This window comes from Canis lupus, chromosome 35 (assembly GCF_011100685.1).
Source record: "Canis lupus familiaris isolate Mischka breed German Shepherd chromosome 35, alternate assembly UU_Cfam_GSD_1.0, whole genome shotgun sequence".
Lineage (NCBI taxonomy): Eukaryota > Metazoa > Chordata > Mammalia > Carnivora > Canidae > Canis > Canis lupus.
In genome coordinates this window covers 23,834,636-23,860,706 of record NC_049256.1, presented here as the reverse complement: position 1 = coordinate 23,860,706, position 26,071 = coordinate 23,834,636, and the positions used below count along the sequence as shown (strand labels likewise).

Sequence of the window (26,071 nt, the reverse complement as noted above, 5' to 3'; positions counted from 1 at the left end):
ATAATTCATTGTTAGAGGGAAGGGCTGTCCTGTGCATCATAGAATGTTCAGCAGCATCCTGACCTCTACCCACTAGATCCCAGCAGGCATCCCTTCCCTGAGTTGTGACAACCAAATATATCTCCAGACATTGCCACTCTTTCCTGGGGAGCAGAATCACTTGACTGAGAACCACTGTACTTTACAATAAAGAGAAGGTTCTGCAAACCCCAAGATCATTTTTTTTCCTTTTAGAAGATCTATCCCTTTATATGTTGGCAGACAGAATGTCTGGATAGCTCAGTGGTTGATTGTATGCCTTCAGCTCAGGGTGTGACCTAGGGTCCCTGGACGGAGTCCTGCATCAGAGTCCCTGTGGGGAGCCTGCTTCTCCCTCTGCCTCTCTGTGTCTCTCATGAATAAATAGATAAAAGCTTAAAAAATAAAAAAATGTTGACAGATGTTTTCTTCATACATAGTTGACATTAAAAAGTCCAAATCTAATGTTACCAGACTCCAGCCCTGAATTAGATTTTATTTTATTTTTTTATTTTTTATTATTTTTGTTTTATAACAAACATGTTATATATAAACATGTGTCCTGATTTATTTGCATCCATTATTCCAAACCACAAGCCCAGCTTTTGAAATCACGATCTTCTTTACACACAGCAACCTGCCGTGGTAAGTAGGCTTCTCTGGGGTCTGGCTCTGTTGTAATCCACCTGGGGTTTGCAGGAGCTAGCTTTCTTTAGCTAGTTTTCCCTGAAAACTTCCCAGGACTTTGGCCACAGGAGGGAGCACCATTCCTATGCTTGCTTAATTATTTATTGATTATTTTAAAATGTACTTTCAGAGAGAGTTAAGTGATGCAGGGAGTTCCTAACCTAAGACTCAGAAGCACGGTTATTATATTAGTCAGGATTTTGCAGAGAAACAACCAATAGAAGAAAGGGAGATTTATTATGAGGAATTGGCCTGCTCGATTATAATGGCTGAGAAGTCCCATGATCTGCCCATCTGCCTTCTGCAAACTACAGACCCAGGACAGCCAGTAGTGTGATTCAGTCTTGAGTCTGAGGCCTGAGAACCAGGGGAAGCAGTGGTATAAGTGCCAGTCTGAGAGCAGGAGAAGATGAAAGCTGACATCCCAGGTCAAGCAGTGAAGCAGAGAGAAATAAATGGTGAATTCCTCTGCTTCTCCCCCTCCCCTCTAATCAGGCTCCCAAACAGATTAAATGATGCTTATCCATGCTGGAGGCAACAGTTTACTGTGTCAATTCACACAGTTTACTGTGTCAATTCAAATGCTAATTTCATCTGGAATCACCCTCACAGACACCCAGAAACAATGTTCCATCTGGGCACTCTGTGTCTCTGTCAAGTTGGCACATAACATTAACCGTTACAACTGGATTATACTTCAGGACTCTTTTTGTTTTTTCTAAAGATTTTATTTATTTATTCATAGAGACAGAGAGAGAGAGAGAGAGAGAGAGACACAGGCAGAGGGAGAAGCAGGCATCATACAGAGAGCCCGACGGGGGACTCGACCCAGGGTCTCCAGGGTCTCCAGGGTCTCCAGGATCACGCCCTGGGCTGCAGGCGGCGCTAAACCGCTGTGCTACCGGGGCTGCCCTACTTCAGGACTCTTAACTACATCTCCAGTTTTATAAATCTAAGCTCATGCCCTCTTGCCATTGCATTTTTTTTTGTTTTCAGTTAGAATTTTCGAAATCAGTACTGGAAGGATTGTATAGGAAAGATTGCTGCACCACACAACCGTTTGAAAGAATTTTTCAGATTAAAGTGTGTGTTAAGGGCAGCCCTGATGGCTCAGTGGTTTAGTGCCGCCTTCAGCCCAGGACATGATCCTGGAGACCCAGGATCGAGTCCCATGTCGGGCTCCCTGCATGGAGCCTGCTTCTCCCTCTGCCTCTGTCTCTGCTTCTCTCTCTCTGTGTCTCTCATGAATAAAAAATAATAATAATAAAAATAAAGTGTGTGTTAAGACTAACATCTGGTGCACATGGTATGTGCACACATCTAGTAATTAATGCAACCCCCACCTTTATATATGATCTGCAGGTAATTTGACAAGGTGTTAAATTTAAGGCAGTGTTTTCTTTTCCTTTTTTTAAATTCTATTTATTTATTTATTTGACAGAGAGAGTGCACAAGCAGAGGGAGCAGCAGAGGGAGAAGGAGGAGCAGGCTACCTGTTGAGTAGGAGCCTGATGCCAATGTGGGGCTCCATCCCAGAACCCCGGGATCATGACCTGAGCCGAAGGAAGATGCTTAACTGACTTAGCCACCCAGGTACCCCTTTTCTTTCTTTTTATAAATATTTAGCCTCTCACGTCAAAAGTTTAATGTTAGCTTGTGAACAGTAGGCCTAATAACTGTACACTTCTATGCTTTAAATAAAAAATAAATGTACATGCCTTTCATACTGTAATACACTCAAATTGGCTCTAAGTAACAGCCAAGACCATGATACAGCAAAACTGATGAAATATTACTTTCAAGTATTTCAGATTGGGAGAGACAAAATTAAATAGACTGCTGACATGCATGACGTGTATTCTATTTATTAAATTTTGCCATTCTAGTGTTCTAAATGCCCAGCTTGTCATATGGGAAGCCATGTTAAGAGATGATAGGAAAATGTGAGAAGAATGGTGTTTCACTTTTCTGGGAGGATTGGAAATGGTTTAGGCCTTCTCCAGTTCCAGTTTACCAGACATGGGGAGCGAAGTTTCTAAACTGATAGCAATTCATCCATACATTTCTAATATAGCCCTAAATATAGCCTAAGGAAAAGTCTCATATGATCCAAATTATAATCCAGGATGGCATCTTTTAAGCTTATGAGAAAGTGCAGGGAGTGGGTCCCAGATTCAGCTGATGGGTAGGTAGGTAGTTAGATGCTACTTTTGTTCCAACCTTTCCTTTTTTTTTTTTTTTTTTTTTAAGATTTTATTTATTTTCTCATGAGAGACAGAAAGAGAGAGGCAGAGACACAAACAGGCTCCATGCAGGGAGCCAGAGGTGGGACTCAATCCTGGGTCTCCCGGACCATGCCCTGGACTGAAGGTGGCGCTAAACCGCTGAGCCACCCGGGCTGCCCTGTTCCAACCCTTCTTATTGGGAATGTGTCTAACTCTATTATTCTTTTCTGCGACAGTCAGACTTAAAAATATTTCAAATAAATGATGACATAATGCTTTCTTATGGGTTTTTCTTTTTTCTTTTTCTTCCTTTTTTTTGAGAGAGAGAGAGGGAGAGAGTGCACAGGCAGGTGGAGAGGCAGAGGGAGGGGAGAGGGATAGGAGAAGGGGAAGGGGCAGAGGGTTCTCTCTGAGTAGGGAGGACCTTAGGGGGCTTGATGGGCTGGGAGCCTGACAGGGTGCTGGATCCCAGGCCCCCAGAATCATGGCCTGAACCAAAGGCAGATGCTTAACCAACTGAGCTACCCAGGTACCCCTCTTTCTTATAGGTTTTTAAAAGTTTTATACTTGTTAAAAGCTGTTTTTCAGATTTTATTTAGACATAGATTTCTGTTGTATAACATTCTCATACATAAGTAAGAAAATGTAAGCAAAATGTTGGTGAAGACATTCCTAAAACTTTGTTGCTTCAATGCTAAATCATGGTGCAATCTTAAGAAAATGCATTTAAAAAGTCAATTAAGCTTAAGATATGTGGTGCTGACCGTACACATATCAGCTTAAGTGGCAGCAATGTACACAGTATGGCCAGATTCCTCCTTGCTCACACAATAAATACACCACTTGGTCAAGGGCAGATGTGAGACTTTCTTGACTATAAGGTGCACCCTGATTTCAGAGATTTAAAGATGGCCCTGGGGGGAAATGTGCGTATAGGGATAAATGTAATGTGGTGATTTGTTTCTTTCTTCCTCTCTTCCTCCTTCTGGCTTGAGTAAATTTCTGATACTAACTTTTTCTTTGTTTGTCATTTGTTGAGTTAATCATGGGGAAAATAAGCTAGGCAGAGTTCAGAGTGTGCTGGGTTTTTAATAGGTAAGGTTTCACTGCATTTTCACTTAAATGGGCTTAAAGCATTCTCATTTGTTTGCATAGATGTTTTAAGAAGTGCTTTTCAAATCTATACCCCTTATGGTTTTACTACACTATCTAAAAATGTCGCTAGGAAATAAAACCGATGGGCTGAAAAATGTTGTATTGTGCAATCACTGAAACTTCTGTAGTTAGTTTAGAATTAAGTTACAAATCAATATATGTGAGGAGAAAATATGAAGGTGCCTGGCCTCAATAATACTACCTCCTACTTGAGTCACCTATACAAATTTTCTAAACTGGAATTTCTAAACTTTGAATGACATCAGAACATCATAGTTCACTAAAGCAACTCTTTCCATTAATCCAGAGACTGGACTGCAGTTAATCAATAACTTCTGCATCAGTGACATAATTTCCTGCAAAATTGGTATTTTGTAATGGTTAACTTCTCTCCTGGCTGTTCACAGCAGGGGGTAGTTTGCTTTCATCAAAGTCTGCCATTTATTACAGTTTTCTGTGGCTTAGGACATTTTCCCTTATAACTAAACCAAAAAAAAAAAAAAAACCAAAAACCCAAAAAACAACAACAACAACAACAAAAAAAACCCATCCCAGGTACTAAGAGATAGTACTGTTTTACCTCACTAATTGTCAGTAAATTAAGGAAACTCTTCCAAAGCAACTTATGAAAAAACTGGTAGTTCAAATGGGGAATCTAAGATTTTACCAGAAGTGGCATCTTAATGATGATAGAGCCAGACACAGAGTCATCTAAGCATATTTGCTGGTGTTAGAGGATAGTGAATTTAATTTTGGAATTAAAAAAAAAAGAAAGAAGAAAATTTTCTTCCAAGGTCATCTAGAATTAAGGTCAGTGGAAAAAGTTTGCCTGCCTGTCGTGTGAAAATATGAAAGTAGCCCCCGGAATAGTGGAGAACGGACCTTAATGCAGTTTCATTGCTTTGTTTTATTGCTTCAAATCTGAATTATGAAAGGACACTCACAGTTTACCAACAAATCTTTCAACCTTGGATGTGCATTCCTGTAATTTCCCCTTTCATGAAATCTGATAAAAGCTTGAAGAGACAGCAAGCCCCATCACTGACCCAGAGCTCCTAGAATTCTTTAGGTGGGGTGAGGGAGGCATTAACTTTTAAGTTTTGGCTTTAGTTGTTTTTGTAAACACCCCTTCTGACTTATATAAATAAGATATTTACACCGCTTACTTAATGATTATACATATAAATAATTTGGAGCTGATAAACAGAAAAACAAACTTAGTTTGGCAGAGTAAAACCATTTCTGAGGTATGTGTCAGTTCAGACTCAAGCCAAAGAAGAAGGGGAACAATTTTATTAACTTGGAATTAAAGAAAGTCTTGCTTCTGATGCAAGGGACAAAAATAATTTCATTGTAAGTGAAGGGAACGGAGACTTACCTGAAGTGTGGAAAGGATTTTGAGCTAAGGTTACCTCCTTTTGTGAAAGCTTTTTTCTCCCCATTGCTGGACTGGCAAATCACCACAGAGGAGAAATTGCTTTGTTTAAACAGCTTTTCTCTTCCAAGAACTAGAGTATCACAACAAATTCTTTGTGAGAGTGAATAAATTGGGCCATAGTTGAATTATTCAAAGAAAAGCTTTTTTTTTTAAAGCATTATTTATTTATTTATTTATTTATTTATTTATTTATTTATTTATTTATTTATGAGAGAGGGCATGAAAGGGTGTGAACAGGAGGAGGGGTAGAGGGAGACGGAGAGGGAGAAGCAGATTCTGAATTCAGCGGGGACCCTGATGTGGGGCTCTGTCCCATGACCCTGGGATCATAACCTGAGCCGAAATCAAGAGTCTGACATTAACTGACTGAACCACCCAGGTGCTGCAAAGAGAAGTTTCAATATTACATCTCCTTCCAGCAGTCCTGCAGGCATCTCCTAGTTTCTGAAATGCTACACCAGGAAAGTCCTTTAGAAATGGGGCACCTGGGTGGCTCAGTGTTGAGCATCTGCCTTCTGCTCAGGTCATGATCCCAGGGATCCTGGGATGGAGTCCTGCATCAGCCTCCCCATAGGGAGCCTGCTTCTCTCTCTGCCTATATCCCTGCCTCTCTCTCTGTGTCTCTCATGAATAAATAAATAAAATATTTTTAAAAAAATGTGTTATGGGAGTTGGTTGGGTTCTTGGGCCTGACAATGACAGAAATGAGGCCAGACTCCCAAATCAAAGGCACATAAAGGCTTTATTGGGGCTATAGCTTGAGCTGAAAATAAACACAGCACCAACACAATAGTTTGGCTGACCTCCAGGAACAGAGGGGACACCCTGCTTGCATAAAGAAAGTTCCTGCCCAAGTTCCCACTGTAGTCCCATATGCCAATGAGGGAAAGGAAAAAGAAATGCCTCGTCCTGATTGGTTGGAAGGGCCTCATCCTCATTGATGATATTGGCAGGCAGCTCAGGCAGCCCTTGGGTGCTTTTTGGAGAAGGGGTTCTCTGTGTTAAGTCTGGCTTACAGATGTGGCCCATCCTGGCAGCATCCTGGTGATGCTGTCTAAGAGAAGCAGTTTAACAAGAACAACCAACAGCCAGCACCCCCAGTTTTGCGTAATGTTTTTCACTTGGGGCTGGTTCCCATGGCCCCTGACTGTCTCAAAAGCTGGATTAGAAACTACCTGGCAACTGAAGGGAAATAACTGACCACTCCCGGTCCACCAGTGCAGTGAGAGGATGGGGGAGCTGAGAGGTGTGTGTGCACATGACCCTGAGATCCACATGAGCTCAGCTGGAAACAAACCTTCCTTCCCTTACTTCTTTTTCTTTCTCTCTTTCTCTTCTTCCCTTCATTCCTGGGTATACAGTTGAGTATTGTGGAGTGCGGGAGAGAGAAACAGAAGATGCAGGTGGATGGAGGAAGGGCAGAATGTTAGCCACACCGTGTACATGACAAATAGTGCTACATACAGAGTAGATTCTAAGCCAGTATTTGTGAATGAATGAATGAATGAATTAAGTAGGCAGCTAAGGTCTAGGACTAGAAGTTAGGAAGTCAGAATGCATAAGGTCATAGGTTTATGTACAGTGACTTAGTACGGAAATGCTTTCAGGGTAATTGGTAAGAAGCCAGGTGAGGGTGTGATTTCAGGCAAGATCTCACCAAGGGCAGCTTCACTTGGTTCCACAGGGAAGTATGCCTTATGCCTTAGAAGTAACCGACCTAAAGCAAGGTGTCTGGGCTTTCACGTGCCTGCACTGGGGTTACAGAGTGAGGGACAGTGGGCAGGGGCAGGATGGTGGAAGCTGGGGAGAGAAAGAAATTCTCAGGCACTCTGCTCTCTGCTTGTTCAGATGCTCCAGTGGCATCAAGGCCGCCCGTGAAGTAGAATCTCAAGTGTGGCAAAGAGAAGACAGGGTTAGGACACACACCGGGTCATAGGCATCCAAGAGGACCTGGGCTGAGCACTAGCCTGTCTCCGGTGATGAGACTGAACCTAAAGCAGGGCTGTCTTTTCCCTGCTCTGTTACATTCCCCTGAGCCTGCCAACTGCTCTATAGGTAACATCTACAATTAACCACATTGATTTCCACAAGAAAAAATTCATTCTAAAAAATAAGAGATAGCGTTTATTTGCTGCAAACTATGTGGCAGGCTCTTCTTCAAACACCATACATTTGTTATGTTTTAATCCTACGTGCATAAGGTTTTGTAGCTCACTTTATAGATGAGAAAATGAAGTCTTAGAAATGTTAAGCAACTGGTCCATGGTGACACAGCTGTTCAGTACTGGAGCGAGGATTCAAAATGAGGTTACAAGAACCACGGACAACTAGAACAGCACAACTCATCTGCTTTGAAGTGTAGAGATACTTTCAGTGAACCACATGAATATCATTTTTGAGGCCATATCTGTGAAATAGATGTAAATATTTCCTAAACTAAGAGATTTAAGTCATTTGATGAATGCACTACAATGTATATGCATTTTAAAACAAAATATGTCAGCAATTTTCTTCATCTGTCTTTTGTAATAAAAGTATATGGTCACCAATAAATATTGAGTGAGTTGATTTTGGTGGTCAGATTCTATGTCATCTGGAATATATGATTTGTGGTCACATCTACACACTATCTAGTGTAGGACATGAGCAATCCTTTGAGAGCAAAGTTTTGTGTCTAACCAACTTGCAGCAGCTAAGGGGATCGTCTAACATGTTGACTCCAATGAATTTAAGTTCTGGCTGAAAACCTTGGGCAATTTTTTTCTTCCTTACTGTGAAATAATTGTCTAGAGATGGGAATTCTCCAGGTGTCTAGTTAAATGCCTCCAGAAGGCATTGGGCATTGATGAATCCCTCTGAGAATTTCTGTAGTTTACAAGTGGCTTTTTTGGTCAAAGAATCTCATTAACCATACCTCTTAGAATGGAATCTCCAGGAGTGGCATGTTAGTGAAGAAATAGTCATGTAAATCTCAGCATCTCTGGATGAAACTCTAATATAGAGTTGTTTTTTATCTTAAAAAAAAAACACAAACAAACAAACAAACAAACAAAAAACACCTTGGGCTGCCCTGGTGGCTCAGCGGTTTAGCGACGCCTTCAGCCCAGGGCCGGATCCTGGAGACCTGGGATCAAGTCCCACATTGGGCTCCCTGCATGGAGCCTGCTTCTCCCTCTGCCTTTGTCTCTGCCTCTCTCTCTCCCTCTCTGTGTGTCTGTCATGAATAAATAAGTAAAATCTTTAAAAAACCCTTATTTTAAAAATACTAACTTGTCTTTTTTAACATGACTGGATTCTATTAATTTTCTGCATATACCCCACTCCCTTGCTCTTAGGACTCAAAAACCTTTATTTTCCCTGGCCATATTGGGCCAGGGAGCAAAGTTGGTCAAAATTAATAAGGCACATCTTGGCAGGCTCTCGCTTCCTATGAAAAGTACATGAGCATCTCATAACCCTCCATACCCCTGAAAGTTCCCTTCAGTGGTTTCTAGAAAGTCCCAGGGAATGAGGTCTTTAACCAGCACAGTTTATGTATGTCCCTCATTGCCTGCTCTAACTCCTTTTGGTGCTCTTTACTGAGGCATCTACTGCTTGTGAAGGCAGGTGCCAGACCTGTGCATGTTTGCCTCTATGAAGTGATACTGTGTCTTGTCAGGTGCTGTTGCCATGGATGCCATGTTACAGTCCTGGCGAGCTCAGGAGGCACTGCCAAGGTGACTGCTCCCCGCACCAGAATGCCTCTCTTCTTCCTCCCTCCTTCCCACATTGTATTTTACACATGGTATAAAAGAAGGGCTGTTTGTACTCAAACAGCTTTATAGAATTTACAGCGAAACATTTATTTCATGTTTTGCAGCCATAGTTTGCCAACCACTGATAATGGATAGATGCAAAAAAGCTAAAGAATAAACTTTTATCTTTGGAAGTTGGTGGGGGCGGGGGGAAGCAAAGTAAACTCAAGGAAATAATAGGAAAGGTAATTTTTTTTAAAGCAGCAGAAATAACTGACAAAGTAACAAAGCATATAGAGATAATTATTAATAAAGCCCAAAGTTGTTCTTTTGAAAAGATTTGCAAAATCAGCAAAACTCTGGTGAAATTAATGAAGAGTAAAAGAACGTAGCATTAAGGAACAATGGTAGAAGTGCTGTAGACCTTTAGAAGAGAAGAGAATCCTGTGGATGACTTTATGCCACTGAACTTGAAAAAGAGCAGACATGTTGCTGAAATATAGAACTTCCCAAATCTGATTAAAACAAAAATGACTAACAGGACCCAAATGATTTCCCTAGTGATTTCACTGGTGAGTTTTACCAAACATTTAAAGAGCTATAATTTTATTGGAATACCAGATCTTCCAGAAGCTAGTATAACTTTTACATAACAAAATCTGGTAAGGCCAACAAAAAAAACCCATAAATTACAGTATGCAAAAATTGTAAACTAAATACTGGCAAACAAAATTCAAGAGAGCTTAAGTTTCTGGACATAATAAAGATCTATTGCATTTATATACATTATCAGCAATAACTAGAAAACAAAGTTCTTTAAAACATCACTGCCTGAGTCAGATTATTTAGTTCTATATTTAGAGAATTTTTTACTGTATTGGTTTTCAAATGTATTGGTGTAATGTACAGAACATACTTTTTATTTATTTAAATTCAGTTAATTAACATGAATTGTATTATTAATTTCAGAAGTAGAGATCAGTGATTCATTAGTTGCATGTAACACCCAGTGTTCATTACATCACATACCCTCCTTCATGCCCATCACCCAGTTACCCCATCTCCCTACCCCTCTCCCCTCCAGCAACCCTCAGTTTGTTTCCTATGATTTAAGAGTCTCTTATGGTTTATCTCCCTCTCTGATTTTGTCTTGTTTTATTTTCCCTCCCTTCCTCTATGATCCCCCATTTTGTTTTGTATATTCCACATATGGGTGAGATCATATGATAATTGTCTTTCTCTGACTGACTTATTTTGCTCTCTAGTTCCATCCACATCATTGCAAATGGCAAGATTTCGGGTTTTTTGGTGGCTGCGTAGTATTCCATTGTGTGTGTATATATATATATAATATATATATATATATATTATATATATTATATATATATCACCTCTTCTTTATCCATTCATCTGTCTATGGACATCTGGGCTCTTTCCAGATAATATGGCTATTGTGGACATTGCTGCTATAAACATTGGGGTGCAGATGCTCCTTTGGATCACTGCATTTGTATCTTTGAGGTAAATCTCTAGTAGTGCAATTGCTGGTTTATAGGGTAGCTCTATTTTCAACTTTTTGAGAAACCTCCATACTGCTTTCCAGAGTGGCTGCACCAAATTGCATTCCCACCAACAGTGTAAGAGGTTCCCCTTTCTCCACATCCTTGCCAACATCTGTCATTTCCTGACTTGCTAATTTTAGCCATTCTGGTGTGAGGTGGCTAAACACCAGATCTGTATTGGTGATACTAAGTGATACTGAGTATTTATTTTTTGATACAAAAAATCTAATGTATCTGTATTTCCCTGATACTAAGTGATACTGAGTATTTTTTCATGCATCTGTTGGCCATTTGTATGTCTTTTCTTGGAGAAATGTGTGTTTATGTCTTCTGCCCAGTTTTTTTTTTTTTCTGCCCAGTTTTTGATTGGATTATTTGTTTTTTGGGTGTTGAGTTTGAAAAGTTTTTTATAGATTTGGATACTAGCCCTTTATCTGATAAGACATTTGCAAATAACTTCTCTCATTCTGTCTTTTGTCTTTTGGTTTTGTTGGCTGTTTCCTTTGCTATGCAAGAGCTTTTTATCCTGATGAAGTCTCAAGTACTCATTTTTGAGCTAATCCTTGCCTTTGGAGATGTGTCTAGCAAGAAGTTGCTGCAGTCGAGATCATAGAGGTTGCTGCCTATGTTCTCCTCTAGAATTTTGATGGATTCCTGTCTCACATTTAGGTCTTTCATCCATTTTGAGTCTATTTTGTGTATGGTATAAGGAAATGGTCCTTACAATGGTCTGCATGTGGCCATCCCAAATTTCCTAACACCATTGTTGAAAAGCCTTTTTTCCTATTGGGTATTCTTTCCTTGGTTTGTCAAAGAGGAGTTGACCATAGAGTTGAGGGTCTATTTCTGGGTTCTCTATTGTGTTCCATTGATCTATGTGTCTTTTTTTTTGTGCCAGGACCATACTGTCTTGATGATCACAGCTTTGTTATAGAGCTTGAAGTCCAAAATTGTGATACTACCATCTTTGATTTTTCTTTTTCAACTTTCGTCTATTTGAGGTCTTTTCTGATTCCATTTAAATTTTAGGATTATTTTTTCCAGCTCTGTGAAAAAAAAAAAGCTGATGGTATTTTTTTTTTTTAAGATTTATTTATTTATTCACAAGAGACACACACACAGAGGCAGAGACACAGGCAGAGGGAAAAAGCAGGCTCCTTGCAGGGAGGCTGATGTGGGATTTGATCCCTGGACTCCAGGGATCATGCCTTGAGCTGAAGGCAGACACTCAGCCACTGATCCACCCAGGTGTCCCAAGTTGATGGTATATTGATAGGGAATTGCATTGAATGTATAGATTCCTCTAGGTAGCTTAGACATTTTATTTTTTATTTTTTATTTTTTTTTATTTTTTATTTTTTTAGCTTAGACATTTTAACAATATTTGTTCTTTTAATCCACGGGCATGGAATGTTTTTCCATTCTTTTGTGTCTTCCTGAATTTCTTTCATGAGTATTCTATGGTTTTCTGGGTACTAGATCCTTTGCCTCTTTGGTTAGGTTTATTCCTAGGTATCTTACAGTTTTTGGTGCAATTGTAAGTGGGATCAACTCCTTAATTTCTCTTTCTTCTGTCTTATTGTTAGCGTATAGAAATGCAACTGATTTTATATCCTGCCATTTTGCTGAATTCCTGTATGAATTCTAGCAATTTTGGGGTAGAGTCTTTCAGGTTTTCCACATAGAATATCATGTCATCTGCAATGAGTGAGAATTTGACTTCTTCTCTGCCAGTCTGGATGCCTTTTATTTCTTTTTGTTGTCTTATTTCTGCAGCTAGGACTTCTAGTACTATATTGAACAACAGTACATGCTCTGATTTTTCTTTCCATTATCTGCAGCATCTTCAAATAGCTTCTCCTTTCGCATTTCCAATTTAATTTCTTTGTTCTATCTTTCGTTGTTGTTGTTGTTGTTATGGGAGAGCAAAATGCCAAACATGTCCATTTAAAAAAGAAAAACATGTTAGGACATGCCTCACAAAAATATCAGAACTTATTATAAGCCATAATACTTAAGATAGCATAGTTGCTGCAAGCCTAGCCAATCGGACCAATGAAACAGAAGAGAAAGCAAAGAAACAGTCACATTATATTTGGACAGTTGGTATATAACAGAGATAGCAGCATGTTATTGGAGACTATATAATAAACGATGCCAACAATTTCTTGTCCATGTGAATATAATGAAATTTGATCCCTCTCTCACAGCACATAAATGTGACAGGCAAAGCTGTAAAGCTCTTAGAAAGTTTAAGAGAATATCATCATGACCTCAAGGTAGAAAGCATTTCTAAAATAATACACAAAAAGCACAAAGCATAAAGGAAAAGATTCACACATCTAACTTAACTAAAATTAAGAACTTCAGTTCCAAGAAAATCATAAATAGGAAAAAATTCCATAAACAAGGAGGTGATATTTGTAAAATATATAACCAATAAAGGACTGCATCTAAGAATGTATAAGGAGCTAGTCAACATACAAAAAGAGAAAAAATATCTAACATTAAACTCAATTTTTAAAATGGGCAAAAGATTTGAACAGGCTTTTTAACAAGAGAGGAAGCTTAAATGCCCAATAAATATATGGGAAAATATATTTGGCTTCATTAAAAATCAGAGAAATTCTTTCTCTTTCTCCCTCCCCCCCTTTTTTAAAAGAGAGGGATCAAAAGCATGCCTATGAACAAACTGGGAGGGGCAGAGGGGGAGAGAGAATCTTAAGCAGACTCCACATCCAGCAAGGAGCCTGACATGGAGCTCAATCCCACAACACTGACATCGTGACTTGAACTGAAATCAAGAGTTGGGTTCTTAACCAACTGAACCACACAAGTGCCCCAGAAATCTCAGAAATTCTGATTAAAATCTCCAAGATTTTGCCCCAGATTGCCAAAAATTGAGAGCTGATAAACCAAGATCATGAAGGATGTAGAGCCGCAGGAGCTCTACAACCACTCTGGAAATCACGTGGCATTGCTTATAAAGTTGAATATGTGTGTACCTTTAGAATCAGCATTTCTAATACTTTGTCCATATTCTGGAGAAGCCCCCACACAGGAGACATCTACAAGAATATTTATAGAAGTATTTCTTTTAATAAGAATACATACAACCCTAATGTGGAAGAATAATAGAAAGGATAAATAAATAACGACACTGTCGTCCCGTGGAACACCATTCAGCAGTGAAAATGAACTCAACAGCATGCCTCAACATGGAAGGATCTTCACAAACATAACATGGAGTCCAAAAAATAATTCACAAAACACTACCTATAGTGAAATTCTACTAGTGTAAAATTCAAAAGCTTGCAGAATTAAATAATTCATTGGTTAGGGCTCTGAAGTAATAAAACTACAAAGAAAAGGTAAGGGAAAATGATAGACACTATGTTCAGGACAGTGGTCACCCATTGGGGTGAGGTAGCAGAGTACAGGGGATGGATCTTGCATGAGCACACTGAAATATCATGGGAAAAGGGTAATATTTTGTTCTTGAGCTGGTGGAGGGGTGTATATGTCTTTGTATTATTGTTAGTGTTTTATACTCCTCACATACATTTGAAATATTATCATTATACATTCAAAATATAGTAATGTATTTTTTCTAAAAGGGTTGAGATGAGTAAATTTATTATTTGGAAGGAAAGAAAGAATAGAAAGAAGAAAATGGGTAGAGAGGAAGGCAGGAAGGGAGGGGAGCTACCAAGACGGCATGAGTAAGAGTCTAGGTATTTGTCAGTGTTCAACAAAGAAGATATGAATGAAGGGACAGTAATCAGGGAGGGTTGCCCAGAGGAGGGGAGTCTTGAGATGTGCTTTGAAGAACTGATAGGATATGTTACAGTAAAGAGATGGAGAGGAAATGAAAAGAATCCTTATGAGGAAAAGAAGATGTACAAAAAAAAATCTGGAGGAATGAGCCCAAGAAGAATCCACAAGGCAAACAGTCCTCTCTCCTGTGTCCACTCAGTAGATGGTAGGGAGGTCTGTGTCTCTTGGGGAGCCTGTGGCAAAGGACAGGTGATGCATAGATGGCAAAGCCCCATCAAGGAGGGTCCTGAAAGTCAGGAAAAATCAGTGAGGCTGCTTTAGTTCAGCTGGTGGTGACCACAGTCCCCTCTGAGGAGCTGAAAGGGAGACTCTGACCCTCATGGGGGTGCTAGAGCCCCCTGATTCCCTTAGCCATCTTGGTGATGGCTCCTGCTCTATCAGAATGCCCTGCAGATATTGGAGAAATTCCTACTCTCTATCTTCTAGGGCTTAGTTATGTGGAATCTGGCATTTCCTGAAAATAAGGAATGTGGGGTCAGGGGGATGTGGGCTCCCTACTGCCTTCTCCTCACTGTGATTCTGCACCTGAGCTAAGATTTCCCTGAAGTTCTCCTCCCTGTGGAATGAGTTAGAAACCCTGAAAACCATATGCCCAGAGGCCCCATTAGAGTGTGCAGTAAGTTGGAAATATGGCTGTGCCCCAAGAGGAATCTGCAAAGGATACCTACAGTTGAGAGTCCTGTGAGAAAGGGTCACTTATATGGGGTCCTGCTCAAGGTGAACTCCAACATCATATCTGGGTGAGTGGGACAAGCCAACCATGGGTTGGGTTCAGTGTAAAATTCCACCACTTCCATATTTAGGGGCAAGGAAAGCTCTCAAATTATGGCATATAATATATAAGATATAAATATAAACATTACTACTTTCTTTGCAAGGAATGCTTAAATGCCAGGTTTTTGTATGCTGAGCTTCTCCTCTCATTTACCTGAGCTGAGTGTTTACCTCATCAGAAAGACCTTCCTTAGAGGCTGCACCAGTTTTGTTCCCACCAAGAGTGGAAGAGCGTTCCTCTTTCTCCATATCCCTGCCAACACCTGTTTCTTGTATTGTTAATTTTCGCCATTCTGACAGGTGTGAGGTGGTATCTCATCATGGTTTTGATTTGCATTTCCCTGATGATGAGTGATGTTGAACATCTTTTCATGTGTCTCTTGGGCATCTGGATGTCTTTTTTGAAAAAAATGTCTATTCATGTCTTTGGTCCATTTTTAAACTGGATTATTTGTATTTTGGGTGTTGAGTTTTATAAGATCTTTATAAACTGGTGCAGCCACCCTAGAAGAGAGTGTAGAGTTTCCTCAAAAAGTTAAAAATAGAACCACCCTACAGTCCAGCAATTGCACTACTAGGTATCTTTCCAGAGGATACAAAAATACTAATTCTAAGGGGTACATGCTCCCCAATGTTTATAGCAGCATTATCTATGAAACTATGGAAGCAGTCCAAATATCCATCAACATATCACGTATCACATAACACATAGAAAATGTGTTATATACATAGTGGAATATTACTCAGCCATAAGAAGAAGAAAATCTTGCCATTTGCAATGACATGGATGGAGCTAGAGAGTATTATGATAAGTGAAATAAGTCAGAAAAAGACAAATACCATATGATTTTACTCATATGTGGAATATAAGAAACAAAACAGATGATCATAGGAAAAAAGAAACAGCCTCTTAGCTCTAGAGAGCACACTGATGGTGTTGGGAGGATGGGTGAAATAGATGATGGGGATTAAGGAGGGCACTTGTGGTGAGTACCGGGTAATGTATGGATGTGTTCAATCACTATATTGTACAGCTGAAACTAACATTACACTGTATGTTAACTAACTGGAATTTAAATAAAAACAGAAAGAAGAAAGAAAGAAAGAAAGAAAGAAAGAAAGAAAGAAAGAAAGAAAGAAAGAAAGAAAGAAAGAAAGAAGGAAGGAAAGAAAGAAAGAAAAAAAGAAAGAGAAAGAAGGAAAGAGCCTTCCTTAATCTCAAGTAAAGTATCCCCTGGTCATTTTCTGTCATAGCACTTGCCATTCCCTACAATGTTTAGAAGAGTGGGACACTATTTTGTCATTGATCTACCTGAATTGCTTAGAACAGTGCCTGCCAAATAATTGAGCAAATGAATATTATATGTGTATATGCATAAAAGAAGAGAGACACAAAGGTGGAGTAGGAGAGAGAGAAAGGATGAAGGAACAAGGAAGGAAAGGGGCAAAGGAAGAGAGGGGTCCCAGCTCAGGTCTCAGCTATGTCCACCACAGGGATCCGCATATATCTGAGCATGTCTGCCAGACTGTCAGATGGACCCACCAGGAATGTGTTTTCATGAGAAATTGAGGCATCACCAGAGATAAATACTCACTGTAGAGTAAAGGTAGTAAGAGAAGTAAACTTAGTCCTATTAACAAAGGCTGGAACATGTGAGGTGGGCACTGTAAAGTTCAGTATCTCATTTGTCAGCTTCCAATCCCCATGTAAATTCAAATGTGGTATATCCATTCATCAGCTGATGGTTTTTTCCCACTTTTTGGCTGTCATAAATAGTGTTTTCTGTAAACATTTATATACATGTTTTGGTGTAAACATACGTTTTTAATTCTCTTGGGTATGTGCCTAGAAGTGGAATTGCTGGGTAACATGATATATTATGTCTAACTTTTTTAGGAAAAGATTTTATTTATTTGAGAGAAAGTGAGAGAGAAGGCACAAGTGGATGTAGGCAGAGGGAGACGGAGAAGCAAACTCCCTTGCTGAGCATGGAGCTCCATCCCAGGACCCTGAGATCATGACCTGAACCAGAGACACACTCTTAACCCACTGAGCCACCAAGGTGCCCCTGTATGAGTGTTCTCATTTCTCCACATCCTCATCAACATGTATTTTTCTATTGTTTTAAACTCATACCACTATCCTAGTGAGTTTGTGAAAACAAGATGTTCTTATAATACTTAAACTTTGATCACTCCCCTCCCAATTTACATGCAATTATTTTCTAATTATGGTAGTTCTAATTATATCATAAATATCATACATCAGACATTGTTATTATTGCTTCATGTAGTCATTAAAAATATTGACCACATAGTTAACAAGGTCTTTGTCTATCATTCCTTCTTGCCTTTCAGATTTTTATTCAAGGCCATTTTCTAATGTTGAGTTAAGTTCTTTGGAATTCTCTTTAGGGAATTCCTATTGATGGCGAAGGCCCTTAATTTGCACCCATTCTTGAGAAAGATAATATCGGTTGGTAGAAATATCATATTTACAATTAATTCCTCAACCCATTGAAGATCTTATTTCACTGTCTTCAAATTTCTATTGTTGCTTTTGAGAAGTCAGCCATTAATATCTTTCTGTTGTAGGTAATTTGTCTTTTTCCACAAACTCCTTTTAGGATATTTTGTATATTTTCTACGGCAGGTTCACTTCAATGTACTGACATGATGATTCTTCGAATTTATCCTATTGGGATTCATTTGACTTCCTAAATATGAGGATTTATATCTTTCAACAATTCTGGAAAACACTTCAAATAATACCTCTGTGCCATTGTATCTATTTCTCCTTCTGGAATTTTGATCAGACATAGATCAAATATGTATTGTAAATAGTTAATTTAATAGTTAATTTAGTCTCTGACCTTTCAGATTTTTTTAATTTATTCATTTTGCTGTGCAGCTCCTGGGTAACTTCTTTGAATATACTTTTTAGTAACTCTCTCTTTGAATGTGACTAATTTGCTATTTAACTTTTTTTTTTTTAAGATTTTATTTATTCATTCATGAGAGACAGAGAGAGACAGAGAAAGAGAGAGAAAGAGACACAGGCAGAGGGAGAAGCAGGCTCCATGCAAGGAGCCCAACGTGGGACTCGATCCCGGAACTCCGGGATCATGCCCTGGGCTGAAGGCAGACACTAAACCGCTGAGCCACTCAGGGATCCCCTGCTATTTAACTTCTCCATGGGTTTTTAAATCTTAGTTATTATGTGTTTTCATTTCTAGACATTTTACCATTTTAAAAATCTTGGTCATTTCTTAAAGTTTCTCGTTCCTTACTCATATTTTTAATATTTTACTTCTTTAAACATATTAAGCATAATTAATTATGTTCTGCCTCTGGTAATTCCAGAATCTTAAATCTTTACAGGTCTGGCTTTTGTCTCTTGTTTCTTCAGGCTGTCACTCATGGCTTATTTTCTTACAAGTTTTATGTGTTTTAACTGAGAGTTTCATGTTCCTTAGAACATTATCTATGGGAATTACTGGTAGATTGAGTAGAAGTTGTGTTCCTCCAGATAGGATTTGTGTTGACTTTCTCAGGCATCTGAGAGCATTTCCAGCCCAGAATCACTTTATTTTTTTTTAAATTTTTATTTATTTATGATAGTCACAGAGAGAGAGAAAAAGAGAGAGAGAGAGGCAGAGACACAGGCAGAGGGAGAAGCAGGCTCCATTCACCGGGAGCCCGACGTGGGATTCTATCCCGGGTCTCCAGGATTGCGCCCTGGGCCAAAGGCAGGCGCCAAACCGCTGTGCCACCCAGGGATCCCCCCAGAATCACTTTTTTTTTTTAAACGTTTTTTTTTTTTTTTTAATTTTTATTTATTTATGATAGTCACAGAGAGAGAGAGAGAGAGAGGCAGAGACACAGGCAGAGGGAGAAGCAGGCTCCATGCACCGGGAGCCCGACGTGGGATTCGATCCCGGGTCTCCAGGATCGCGCCCTGGGCCAAAGGCAGGCGCTAAACCGCTGCGCCACCCAGGGATCCCCCCCAGAATCACTTTAAATTTAACTGTCGGCCTCACATAATTTAGATCACAAAGACAGTCATTAGTTTCAATAGCCAGCTAGCATCAACTGTTAGGACGATCAATTACTGGGGGAAATTTCTCCTTCTCACCTCTACCTCTAGCATGAATGTAAATTTTTTTTTTTTTTTTGCATGAATGTAAAATTAAGCACATCTCCTTGCTGTACTTGCTCCATGAAGTGAGTTAATTCTTGTTCGCCATTACCTTTGCAGGGTAACTTGAGGTCCCAGGTACACACGGGGGACACCTCTCAGTCTGTCCAATCTGGGTAGCTCCTAGACTTGTCTCGTGTGCCTGCCTCCCTGTACAGCTATCAAAACATCAGTTCCTGGTCACCAGGGCATAGACAGGTGTACTTAGGGTTTAAGAGGATTTCAGTGCTTGCTTACCAGCTTTGTGCAGTGGCAGTATCATAGCCAATAAGATTTATCAAAGGCACAATTATTGCCAATTGAAAACTTTTCCCAGTTTTCTTGCCTCCCAAGATTGCTGTTTTCACTCAACTTTTGACTTTTCTGAATTCTTTTCATTCTTGCCAAATTGGCAATGCATTTAAAAAGATTCCAACATTTTTTTTCCAACATTTTTTTTTTATTCCAACATTTTTAAACCCAGCATTTAAAAAAAATTTTTTTTTTTTTTACTGTTTTAGGACAGAGATTCAGGATATTTAGCTCATGTTGGAAATGGAGTTCCATCAACATCCTCTTTAAGGTATCACTATGGGCAGAAATCATCTATGAACATATATATTCCACAATAGCATAGAACACCATGTTGGGCACCTCATAGTAGCTGTTCAGCTCTCCTCAAGATGCCTTGGTTCTTCCTTCTTCCTTCATGTCTGCATCATGCTTAACTCTCAGGTTAATTCATTTAACAAATATGTATTAAACATCTGCCTTTACCATGATGCTAAGTGTTGGAAGACTCAGGCAAGATACTATTTCCTTCTGCAGTTCAGGGAAAATAGAAGCCCTCTGTAAGAATTCTCTCAACTTCTCTCTGCCTCAAAACTTGACATTTTTCTGTTGGGCTTGCTGATCACACCCTAGTGAATGGCAAAATTGTTTGCTGATGATTAAATCTCACCATGAAATTGTATGTTTTTCAGATGATGAAAATACTTAGGAAAATGTGATATTTGGTTTGTGTAGGATTTTTATTTTTTAAAATATTTTTAAAAATGTATTCATTAAAGACACAGAGAGAGAAGCAGAGACAGGCAGAGGGAGAAGCAGGCTCCCTTTGGGGAGCCAGATGTAGGACTCGATCCTGGAATTTGGGATCACGCCCTGAGCTGAGGGTAGATGCTCAACCACTGAGCCACCCAGGCATCCCTGGTTTATGTAGAATTTAAAGATAAATTGCTATAGATTTCTTTGGGGTTTGCTTTGTGACAGGAAGCAATACAAAAAAATGAAGGTTCAAGTTTACTGTTTGGGGAGATTGTGATTACTCATTTTATACTCAAAATGGCAATAAGTCAACTGGAATAGGGAACGATTACTTTATATTATTCGTAACTCCTTAGATAAGGTGGCAATGTGTAGAGCAAGCATTCTTACTAAGGTTCCAAAACTTAGGGAGGGAGGGAGCTGAAATGAGAAGGGAAAGCATTAGGGTATATTAAGTAGATAGAACCTATATGATTTGACTACAAATAGGAAATGCGGAAGGTCCCCCTTACAGACAGTTTTAGGCACTTTATTTTATAAGATTTTATTTATTTGAGAGAGAGTGAGTGAGCACAAGTTGGGGAGAGGGGCAGAAGAAGAGGGAGAAGCAGTTACCCCACTGAGCAGGGGCCCCATAAAGGACTCGATCCCAGACCCCTGAGATCATGACCTGAGCCGAATGCAGACATTTAACCAACCAAGCTACCCAGGCGCCCCTGGGCACTTTAAACATAGCCAATTGGGGTAGACAATCCAGTACCTAGATATGAATAAGAGTTCAGTCATTACCGGAACCAACCGAGTTAACCGGACAATAGGAATTCAGGGGGCTTATCAGATGCAGCCACCATTATCCAAATGTATATCCAAGAAACATAGTCTCAAGAAGCTGAAGATATGGCTCTTCCCGAGATTTAGATATGAACACCAGTTGTAAAGGTGATGACACACTTTGAGGGAAAACTAGCAGAATATGTCCCATATTTTATAAATATCTCTATTACCTTGAAAGGGTTTTTTTTTTAAGATTTTTTATTTATTCATTCATGAGAGACACACACACACACACACAGAGAGAGAGAGAGAGAGAGGAGAGAGAGAGAGAGAGAGAGAGAGAGAGAGGAGAGAGAGAGAGAGGCAGAGACACAGGTAGAGGGAGAAGCAGTCTCCATGCAGGGAGCCCGAAGTGGGACTCAATCCCAGGTCTCCAGGATCGGGCCCTGGGCTGAAGGTGACGCTAAACCCGTGAGCCACCCAGGCTGCCCGCCTTGAAAGAGTCTTAAAACTCAGTGGTGGATAAGAGTCTGGCTTCCCATGTAGGTGCTTTCTTCTGTATCCGGCTATGCATTTTCTGCCCAAAGCTAAGCAACTAGGTTTAGAATCTCTTTGGTTGTCAAGTAGTTATTTATTTATTTATTGATTGATTGATTTCAAGTAGTTTTTTTATTTGCTGAACTGAAAATATGATTTCTTCCAAAGGAGCAGCTTCTAAATGTTTTGAAGTTTTATCTTAATTTTTATTTTAAGATTTTATTTAATTATTTGAAACAGAGAAAGCATAAGCAGGGGAGAGAGGTAGAGGGAGAGGGAGAAGCAGGCACCCCACTGAGCAAGAAGCCTAATGTGGGACTCAGTCTCAGGACCCTGAGATCATAACCTGAGCCGAAGACAGACGTTTAACCAACTAAACACCCAGGCGCCCGATCTTAATTTTTAAACTTAAAACATTTTGCTTTTATTCACTCATCAAATAATTATTTAGTACTAATGTGTATATATATACATATGTATATATACACACACATATATATATCATATATCAGCCTCTATGCTAGGCACTGGGAATACACAGATGTATAAAAAGGACATAGTTTTTTCCTTCAGGGAATTTTTACATATACATATATAATTATAGAAAGATTAAACATTTAATGACACAAAAACAAAAAATGAAACATATAATTTTACAAAGGCTTCTAATTACAATTGATAAGACTTGTGGAGGAAAATATGTAATATGTGCAAAGCTATTCTCATCTGGGAAATGAGGTAGTAAAGCTTTCCTGGGGAAATGACATTTAATTGGGACTTGAAGTATTGGTTGGAAGGAGCCAAACCCATGGCAGTGGGTACAAGGAGCTGTAAAGTATGTGCAAAGGAATATTCAGGGAAGTGGAAAGACGGGTCTTGACACAGGGAGAGTCAAGTGAGAAGAGGATATGAGCCAGCATATCTAGGTCTTTGTGATCATTGTTGATGATGCTGGATTTTATCTTACAAAAAACAGGCGGCATCCAGGAAGTTTTCAGCTGGAAAGTGACATGACTGGATGTGTGTTTCTCAGTAGTCTTTCAAATTGGCTGTCTGGTGGAGAATGAGAGTAAGGAAACACAACCTTAGGCAGGGTGATATTTTAGGTGATGATGGTGCCTGGGATTCAGAAAGTGGAAATGGATTTGGAGATGAGCAAATGGATTCACTTATGAAGAAATATTTGAGCAGAAGACTGGATTGAGCTTGGTGACTGGCTGAAGAACCCTTATAAGCCCAGGGCGCAATGTGGTGTGGGTTCAGCACAGTATCACACTGAAATAATTATTATTTCTGCCGTAAGACAGAAGCATTTCAGAGATTAACTCAGGCTTTTGAGGAAATGCCACAGATCTTTATAGTATTATTTTTAATGCACAGCAAAACTTCTTTAAGAATCCTCTTTTGCCATCTCTCACTCTCAAGGTCTTTCTCACACTTAGGAAGAAGCATAAAAACAAAACTCTCCTCTCCGTGAATGCACTAACATTCTCAAGCATCTCTCTGAAGTGACTTCTCATTCCACCTCAGCTCTTCATGATGGGGGTTTATGTAGCCTTTGTGGCTTCTGAAATCCTTCTCCCTTTGCTCAGTTTTGGGATTCTGCATAAGAGAGCACAGCTCCAAAATGAATTCAGCAAACAAAAGCAGAGAGATTGGAGGGATGACTGTGTTTGCTGTTGTCTCTCCGCATAGTCAAATGTGCTTTTGTGAGCAGAGAAATGTGTGTGTTTAGATTGGTGGATGAGGGCCCATTTATGGAGATGGGAACAGGAAAAGAGAAGGTGTTAGTGAAAACATGTGATCATGTGAGTGTGTTGAGTCTAGGCTGCCTTTTGGTGGTTTAGGGTAGCTGTTCAGGGGCCTGGTGTGCTGAGAGCTGCCTTTTACTGCCTTGCGAGAGTCAATTGTCAAATTTTCAAAAATTTCAAACACAGCCACTAAAAAACTAAATTGTACAAAAGTACAGTTAAATAAATTGTATTAAAAACAAAGGTAATAAATACACTAAAAACTCAATATTATGTATATTTTACTGTTATGTATGAAGTTCCATGTCTATAGTAACAGTAAGCGGAAACGCCAGATAAGGGCATGCAAGTGCACATCTCTTGCCTTTAATGACATCAGATTGGTAGCTGGAATTCAGCCACATATGCAGAATTTAAACTACAAAAAATCGGCAAAAGCTATGAATCAGGGGCTTCCCCTCTCCAATACCACATCACTAAGAGACAACTGGATAAATACATGTGGGCCCAGGAGATGGATCTACAGTGGAGATACTGTTGTAGAAGAAACCAGAATGTAGGTATGGGGTGGTGGCTTCATGGACTTACAACAAGATCCCACACTTAGGAACGTTCCCATGTTCGGTTTAATGCTTTGCTGTTGCCATCTTGATATTCTTAATCTTTGAACAAGGGGCAACAAGTTTTCGTTTTGCACAGGGCTGGTATAGGTGGTAGAAGGGTTTGGGTGGCCTGGGGGTTGCTTGATTTACTGCCTTCCATCCCTCAAAACAGGAACTCTATCTTACTCACTGGCTTGGTAGCATATTTGCACAGATATTCTCCTCATGCATTCTCTTAACCTGTGCATTCTTTACAACTGGCTCACAAAATTCCTTTCTTTTTCCTCTCTGTATTATTCTCTTCTCTCTGGTCTTTTTTTGGAAAAAAAAGAAAAGTTGTTAACTTTCCTGGCATTAATGTATTAGGTAACTTGAATAAAAATGTCTCTGCTCCAGATAGCAATGCTTTATACGTTCACCTTTTAGATTAACATGACGTGGTGGTCAAGGTAGTTCTGGAATCACAGAGAACTAGGCTCGAATTTTTGTGTGCGACCCCAGATACATTTCTTCGGTTTCTCTACCCTTCGGGTGCCTCATCTGAGTAAAGAAAAATGGTCATTGTGAGCATTAAATCAGATTATCTACATCAAGACCCTGATGCAATGCCTGCTTCATGGCAAACATTCAATTAATAGTAGTTAATTATCAATATGACTTTTGTTCATATATGGCAGTTTGGAACAGCCAGTAATGAGGTTTGCACAGGCCACGAAGCAGCATGGTCGTAGGAGGAATAAAGGGCGTCCCGGCAGAACCGAGCAAGGATGATTTCAACTGTTGATGGAGAATTTCCCTGGCCCCATAATATGTATGCCCCAGAGTGGACTGGACAACACCTCTTTAGTGCATTTCCACTCGCGTACTCATGCACTGACCCAATCTACACGAACTGCATGAATGTGGGGTCTTGGGCATGGACAGCTAGCTGTTCAGCCACCGGGCCTTCTGGAGGCAGTGAGAAAGCCTCTTCCCAGCCTAAAGTTAGGAGGTGGTAGGTACCGCAAGTATTGCAGGCTGGCTGCATCCCCGACCTCTAGCATAGGGCCTGACCGTTTATATCACGACTGCAGGATAATGCCACCAGGCTGCCCCTCCACCCCGCAGCCCTGACTTCCAACTGTCTCTGGGGAGCCCCCTGGCAAAGCCTCCGGGACTCGGGCGCGCGCCAGGACCGGTTCACGGACTCGTTTCCGCGCGTGGCTGCAGTCGCTATGGCAACGGCGAGAAGTAACAAGTCCGCCCCCTCCCCCCGGGACTGGGAAGGCCCGCGGAGGCGACGGCAGCGGAGGAACAGCGGTGCCCGCCGAGCCGCCGCGTCCCCGCCGCCCCTCCCGCAGCCGCCCTCGGGCGTCGCCAGGTACCCCCGCGGCGGGCGGGCGCGTCCCCGGGGACCCCACCGGCCGCCTCCCGCCCTGGGACTCGGCTGCGCGCCCCGGCGGTCAAACGGTGCCCACGGGACCTTCGCCGGCGCCGGCGCGGAGGGTCTCGGAGGGGCCGAGGGGTCCGGGAAGCTCCTGCCTCCTCCGTCGCCCCCGCCTCCTGCCTTTTCTCTCTCGACGCACGTTAGGCTATTATTTTGGCGCAAAGTAAAATCTGGGCAATTCCAGCCAGAATCTTATTCGCTTTCATCTGGGGAGCAAGCAGGCCATTGAGGGGTGAGGCGGCGAGGAGAGGAAAGACCAGGGATTTGGAGGAGTAGCACGAATAGGGCGTGAGCAGTGGAGCCGGAGCATCCTTCCCCTGGGTGCGT

At 40.5% G+C, this 26,071-nt stretch overlaps 1 long non-coding RNA gene and 1 pseudogene across 2 annotated transcripts; one reads left to right on the top strand and one right to left on the bottom strand.

The window, feature by feature from the left end:
- Window positions 1-19,866: 19,866 nt before the first annotated feature.
- On the top strand, window positions 19,867-20,036 carry LOC119867754 (annotated as a pseudogene).
- A 3,944-nt stretch (window positions 20,037-23,980) lies between these two features.
- Window positions 23,981-25,519, bottom strand: LOC100682639. 2 transcript variants are annotated; one of them, XR_005384189.1, is made up of 3 exons: window positions 25,372-25,519; window positions 24,738-24,858; window positions 23,981-24,630 (listed from the first exon to the last, which is right to left on the bottom strand). It is a non-coding gene; the product is annotated as an uncharacterized LOC100682639 (long non-coding RNA). The 2 variants fall into 2 exon arrangements; XR_005384188.1 differs by having other exon boundaries at window positions 25,321-25,512.
- Window positions 25,520-26,071: the final 552 nt, after the last annotated feature.